Source organism: Macrobrachium nipponense, chromosome 3 (genome assembly GCF_015104395.2).
Source record: "Macrobrachium nipponense isolate FS-2020 chromosome 3, ASM1510439v2, whole genome shotgun sequence".
Lineage (NCBI taxonomy): Eukaryota > Metazoa > Arthropoda > Malacostraca > Decapoda > Palaemonidae > Macrobrachium > Macrobrachium nipponense.
In genome coordinates this window covers 52,755,311-52,761,855 of record NC_087202.1, presented here as the reverse complement: position 1 = coordinate 52,761,855, position 6,545 = coordinate 52,755,311, and the positions used below count along the sequence as shown (strand labels likewise).

Below are 6,545 nucleotides of genomic sequence, written 5' to 3'. Positions count from 1 at the left end.
TCCTTCTTTTGCGTCATTTATCTCAAAGTTACGAGATGGAGTTAATACAAGCTTGGGAACAGTATGTAAAGAGATGACGAATTATTTGCTATTCCACTGAAAGTGTTAATATTTCGTATATTGTCCTGTAGGAATTAATTTTAGCTGGTACCTTGAGGGAAACCTGACCTTCAAGGTCTAGGCTACTGTTTCGGAACTTGTGCGTGATGTAGACCAGGTTATGCATGGAAACGATTCACCTAGTTTATTTAGTCCATTATCAGACCAGTCTGTTGCTGAATTACAAGTTTTTCTTGCTTAGCCAATCGTATCAAAATTAGGTTAGCCTACCTCTGAAATACCTAGTAGGCTAGGTAGTATGACTAGGGTTATCCTAGTCTACTAGAAACAACCTGGCTTAACCACTTCCTGGATCATTTATTGCAGTGAAACATTTCATCTTACTATTGCATTTAGCTATTTTTGGTTGTTACCTAGGTGTAAACATCAATAGCATCTTGATGTATAGTGCTAGGCTATTAGCTCTGTACATTTTGTCTTACTAGGTATAGGCTACATAGTAGATTTTAGTCTTTTAAAATGCAGTCTCAAATACCTAGGGTAAACAGCCGCATGGACTGACGGTAATTCTTCAGAAGCAATCCGCACTGGATATTAAAATAAATAATCACCTACATGGAAAGAGCATGTGAAAAGCAATATAAAAAGTATAGTCATTATATGAGAGATTGAACGGGGTGGAATTAAATGAGCTTGATAAGTTTTTACCTCGAATTTTTCCTAAGTCGGGAGAGGTGTTTCCTCTACGGTAATGTTTACTTTTAATGAGCCCTCTAACTTACTTTCTTACGGAAACAAAAGCAGTTCCAGTTACTCATTATTGGCTGAGAGGTGTGACATCGTTATGACGTCATGGGTTTCATAACCAATTACGAACGACTTTAGTCGAAAACTAAGTTTCACTAGCATTTCAGCGGAGTAATAAAGTTAGCTGTCCAGTGTCCACTGGTATCCTTGTTTGACTGAATACTCGAAAAATGAAGCAAAAACCGGCATTTTGTCTTCCTGTAGCTATGGCAGAGGTAGTGGCTGGCCCTTCTGGCATTAATTTTGACAGAGACCTTCGATTTCCTACCGATTGTTTGCAGTGCAATGTGGGTTACGGTGAATTTTATCATTATTTGTCTAGTGGTGGTGGTAAAGAAGTTGTGATTGAATATGCTCAGAGACATAATTTAATTCTTCAGCCAAAAAAAACTGCGAGTGTTGTGGAGCTATTTGTCGGATCGACTACAACAGGAACGCCTTAGGGTGTGATCGCTCTGTAGTGACGAAAGGACGTCGGCGTAAGCGATGCGACACCCAAATCTATCTGCCACGGTAAGTAGCCTTACTGTAAACCCTGTGGGTAGCGCGCGCAGCGCAACATTACCTCTTGCCGTACATGCCATGCTTGCCAAGAATCTTTAAATTTGCGGATAAGGCGCGAAGCGCCGTTCCGCTACGGCCTTACTGACAGCACACACAAATCGATGGTCGCCGATATTTAGTCGCTCCTTACTTTGTTTGTTGTTGTTTTGGTATCGCCGCCATATTGGCTTTGGTGTTCTTCCGCCGATTCCGGTCGGCGGTCGAGTGGGCCCGCGAATCAGTAGGTGCTCCTAATTATTATTATTGCTGCAAAGCACTCCTTTCTGGTTGTTTTGCGTAAGAAAATAAGTTAGAGGGCTCATTAAAAGTAAACATTACCGTAGAGGAAACACCTCTCCCGACTTAGGAAAATTCGAGGTAAAAACTTATCAAGCTCATTTAATTCCACCCCGTTCAATCTCTCATATAATGACTATGCTTTTTATATTGCTTTTCACATGCTCTTTCCATGTAGGTGATTATTTATTTTAATATCCAGTGCGGACTGCTTCTGAAGAATTACCGGACTGACCAACTCACTGACTACCACGGCTAGGCCACCCTCCGAAAAAGTACTTTTAACACGTCCTGACACCGAAGATGGTCATCAGTCATGAATTGTTGGTGGTGATAACAGGAGCTCAAGACCTCTACTCTCCTTTCAAAGTCAGTATTTTCTCCAAAGTTAGAAATTAAGGTCATATTTTAAGATTTAAACTGAGGGTAATGAAAAGGGTGGCCAACACAGTGCCCACAACCCCAAAACGCTTTCGAAGTTTTTACTTACAACTCCAAATATTTAGAAGATTGACGCTATCTCGATGTTTGCGGAGTCGCTTGTGTCAACAACTTCCCATTTCCTTTGCTAAATCCGCACACCACTTGTACCTATAGACACTGGGGCACTTTCATCACAAAAATCGTAACTCCGACCTCTTACCAGCACTTATTCGTACTTATTCAAGGGGACTACGGCATTCTTTGCGGCGTTTTGCGCTCTTCAATTGTTTATCAGTGTTGTCAATTGGCATGTGTTTACCCTCCAAACTGGGTATAGGACTTACACAAAATCGGGGAAATAAGTGAAATTAGTGTATCTATTTGTAGTATATACACATATTACAGCAGTTTTATCATTACTGCATTACTATGACAACTAGAATTTATGGAAACAGCTTGTAAATGCATCGGCGTATGTGTGAAGCTCTACTAGATTAGCAATGTTGAGTCTTTTTGCCGTCATCTGCTCGTACTTCAGAAATATCTGTAATTTTTCGGGGTTAATTTGGTTGCAAAAAAAGGAAAATAGACATGAATTAAATAAACATTTTGAAGTAAAGTTAAACCAAATAATGAGTAAAGTAAACAATTAAGCGAATAAAGCTTTGCACCTCATAAACATGTAGTCGTCTGCTACTCGTAACTGTGTTTGCGGAGTGAGTGCTTAGGAACCAGGAACAGCAATGTGGTTCAAGTGCAATGTGGAGTGAATTAAGACCAAAATGTGTATAATTACAATTTAATAAGCACTGTGGAGTTTCAGCTGTGATGGCAGTAAGGATAAAACCACCGATTACAAGGTAAAAATGAATTCAGTTCAAACCATTACTTTCACTAATATAGGCAACAAAATGTTGTTTTATTGTGCTAATTACAACTGCAATCTTGAGTAAGATCAATAAACATTACATATATACACTAACATTGTTCAAATGAGTGCTGGGAAAGATGGTGGATTGTCCATGGGTAGACCGGCCAGCTACGCGATTGCCGCCATATTGGATTTCAAAACTGCCTTGAAAACATATTTTACGAAGAGCTCACATGCTTATTTTGGTTCATATGGGGCTTTCATATATCACATTATGTTGACGAAACTTCAATCTTTTGAATGGTATGCTTAAAGTTGTAATTGTATTCTTGTTTCACCAATTAAATATCGAGTGAATAAGGCCTGGCCAGCACGATGACGATGGATCGTCCGCGGTTGTTTACCCTAGTACGGATGCATCAGGATAAAAAATTAGTTAACTCAGGCTCTGCTGTGCTATTCAGTGATAAAGTAAAAGTAAATAAGAGGCAAAAGATTCCTCTCTCTCCGTTGTAGGGAGAATGTTGAAAATTTGTCTAAAGATAACTTGTCTAGCTAAATTAATAATAATAATAAAGGAAAAAACATTTCAGCAATACGTTTGTAACAGACATTCTTTTGACTTGAAAACTTGTTGGCCACAGCCCCTAAACCGGAGTGATAGCCTAAAGAGGGATTTTATTTGTAGTTTTTGTTTCTGAGTGTTGTCAATTGACTTCAAAACCTGCAGGCTACAGGTCCGGTCCAAATTTATTCTGGTTAGGCTATACTAGCCAAATGGAGAGAGCAAGTTACATTCATAAAGTAACCCTACTCATTTGTATACAAGTATAAGTACTATACCTGTATATACCTAGTTATATAGCCTAGAATTGATACTAGGTAGTATGCAGTAGAATTTTTATACCTAGCTGAAAATAGTTTTTCATTTATTGCTCATAAAATGCTAAAAATAAGAGACTGGTAGTGCTGCCAGGATGATGGTAAGTTGGTAACCTTGGCTATGCTGCCACATAGCCTACTCAGTGATAATGGTGGTGCCTTATGTAAAGAACTTATAAATACAATATTTATGGTGTAGAATGGGACCAAATAGTCTCATTTTAGCCAAAAATTTAAAGTATTAAAAATAAATCAATATTGTTATTAGAAAAAAATAGTAGAAGACAAAGCACAGGTATACTTTTGGTAAGCTGTTAAGGGTCATCGTCATTGTTATTATAAATATGTTTAGAGTTTGATGGCACAGACTAGCCTATGTATTGATAAAAACATAATAACAACTCCAAGGTTTTTCTCCAAATGCTGTATTTTTCATGCTCTTAATGATATATCCTGCATAGCAAATCACAATTTTCATAAGCAACATGAACTGCTTAACCCAGCCTAACCATCTCCTTATTTGTAACAGTTATGGAAGGACCACATTGGGAACTGGGAGTGTGGATGCAGGGAGCAAAATTAGTTGAATAGCATACAACAACAGTTGTGACATATGCAGCACTTTCTAAACACAAGGGAAGCAATTTGAAAATTTTCATAAGGTTCCTGTTTTGCAGTCACTGACAAACAAAATATGGTCATAAAAATATTACAAGCCATAAAAATGTTACATTGTTATTCTTTTAGATAAAGATAATATTTTTATATAAAATAAATGAATTTTGTGGACCGGAATAGTCAGAAATTCATGCATGCTCTATAATCATCCCAAAGAATATATGCCTCAAATATTTTGGGTATAAATTAGGTTATCATTGTATTACCTGTAAGAGTTTTAACCATTAACCCCCTTCCCACCCCCAGCCCAATCACATTCGTAACTTACACTACTTAGTGTGGCATGGTAAAAGAGGATATGTGCAAACACTACTAAGTGTGGCGTGGTAAAAGAGGATATGCCCTAGCCTAACCTAACTGGGTCAGGAGACTGTGTCTTCTCCTCCTCCTCCTCCCGCCCCCTACCCCCCCACCACTACCAACTTATACAGTCAAGTGTGGCATTAGTAGTCATTAATTCAGCCTAAGCCTCACTGTAATTGTTGTAAGCCAAAGTGGACTGGTTCACATCAGGTAACACAAATGTTCTGTAGTCCGTTGCTTAGAGAGGAAATTTACTCTTTGCTACTCCTCAAAGGTAATCTGTTCAATATTATTTGAGTGGGCTTAATTCTGTGTTCAGTAAATTCAGAAAATAATTACTGTAATTGTCTAATGTAGGGCCCAGCACTGATATACCCAGCGACCATAGTTCATGGCAAGATCTTATCTTGTGTAATTTCTAGTAGTATGTTATTCCTTTCATCAACTGTCACCATAATACCAGTAATACCAGCAAAGACAGGTTGTTATGTATACTAGTGAAGAAATACTTGGTGAAGATACATAAATGGGTGGCAAGACTACTAACACTTCCAATAATAAATGGTAATGAAAATACTATAGCTATGCATTTGGAGAAAGTATGATATTAAAAAAAAGATAACCATGTTGAACTAAATACATAATACCTCTTAATAAAATAGAAACTGGCATTTCATTTGTTGTAAAAAGTTTGACTGTTGGCTCACTTGGATTTTTGAAGCATGGAGAACACAACTAACTGGCTGGGCTGAAATTTAAAGTAGAGAAGTAGGGCATCTGTACTTAAGAGAGTATGGGAGCCATGGTTAAAACTGTAACAGCTGCACATCTTGATAAGTTCTGTGCACTGTAGAAATTTAGTAAAAATCCTATGTGAGGCTTTCTTAAGCCTTTTGTTTTTAATTATCCCATTATTATGTAAGGTTCTTTTAGACATCTACAACAACTATACTGCTTCTGTTAGTGTTGGCTTAGGATAGCCTACTTTATATAGGCTAGTCTAGCAAAGTCCTTAATTAGTTACATTTGGGTCAGTCCTATGCTAGAATAGCCTTTTGATAGACTGCAATTTGCTCTATATATGTTTCATAAGGGACTCTCTTGATGAGCAGCATGTACTATATGTGGTACATTTACTTAGAAATATATATATATATATATATATATATATATATATATATATATATATATATATATATATATATATATATATATATATATATATATATATATATATATATATATATATATATATATTATATATATATATTTAAGTACCTTAAATTGAATTAAAAAGGCTTTATTTTCATTAAAACAATGTTGTAATTTATGGGAAAACAAATAAATAAAAACAATTGCCCTCTTGGCTACAGTGGTGAGGATGGGTCTATTCCAGCTCTTAATAAATATATCTGAAAATGACAGGTGTATGTATGTATGTATGTATGTATGAGAGGCAATAGACTTTTATCCTTCTCGTTGTCAGGTCGGAAACGTGACATCGTAATTATGGCATCGTGGGTTTGTTCCCTGCTACTGAACATCATAATTTTTTCATATTTCTTGCACTTTCATCTTAAGGCCTTGTAGTGACAAGCTTATCCAAAAAAGCGCAAAGAATTCTATTGTAGGTGTACTAGATGGAATTCTAAGTAATTTGTTATCAGTAGCTAAATTTATG

At 36.7% G+C, this 6,545-nt stretch overlaps 1 protein-coding gene across 2 annotated transcripts in view; it reads left to right on the top strand.

Annotated features, from left to right (window-relative positions):
• The window catches only part of LOC135221778 (proton-coupled zinc antiporter SLC30A1-like), a 335,667-nt gene that overhangs the window by 262 nt on the left and 328,860 nt on the right, over nucleotides 1-6,545 (top strand). The gene's annotated exons all lie outside the window — the stretch shown is intronic.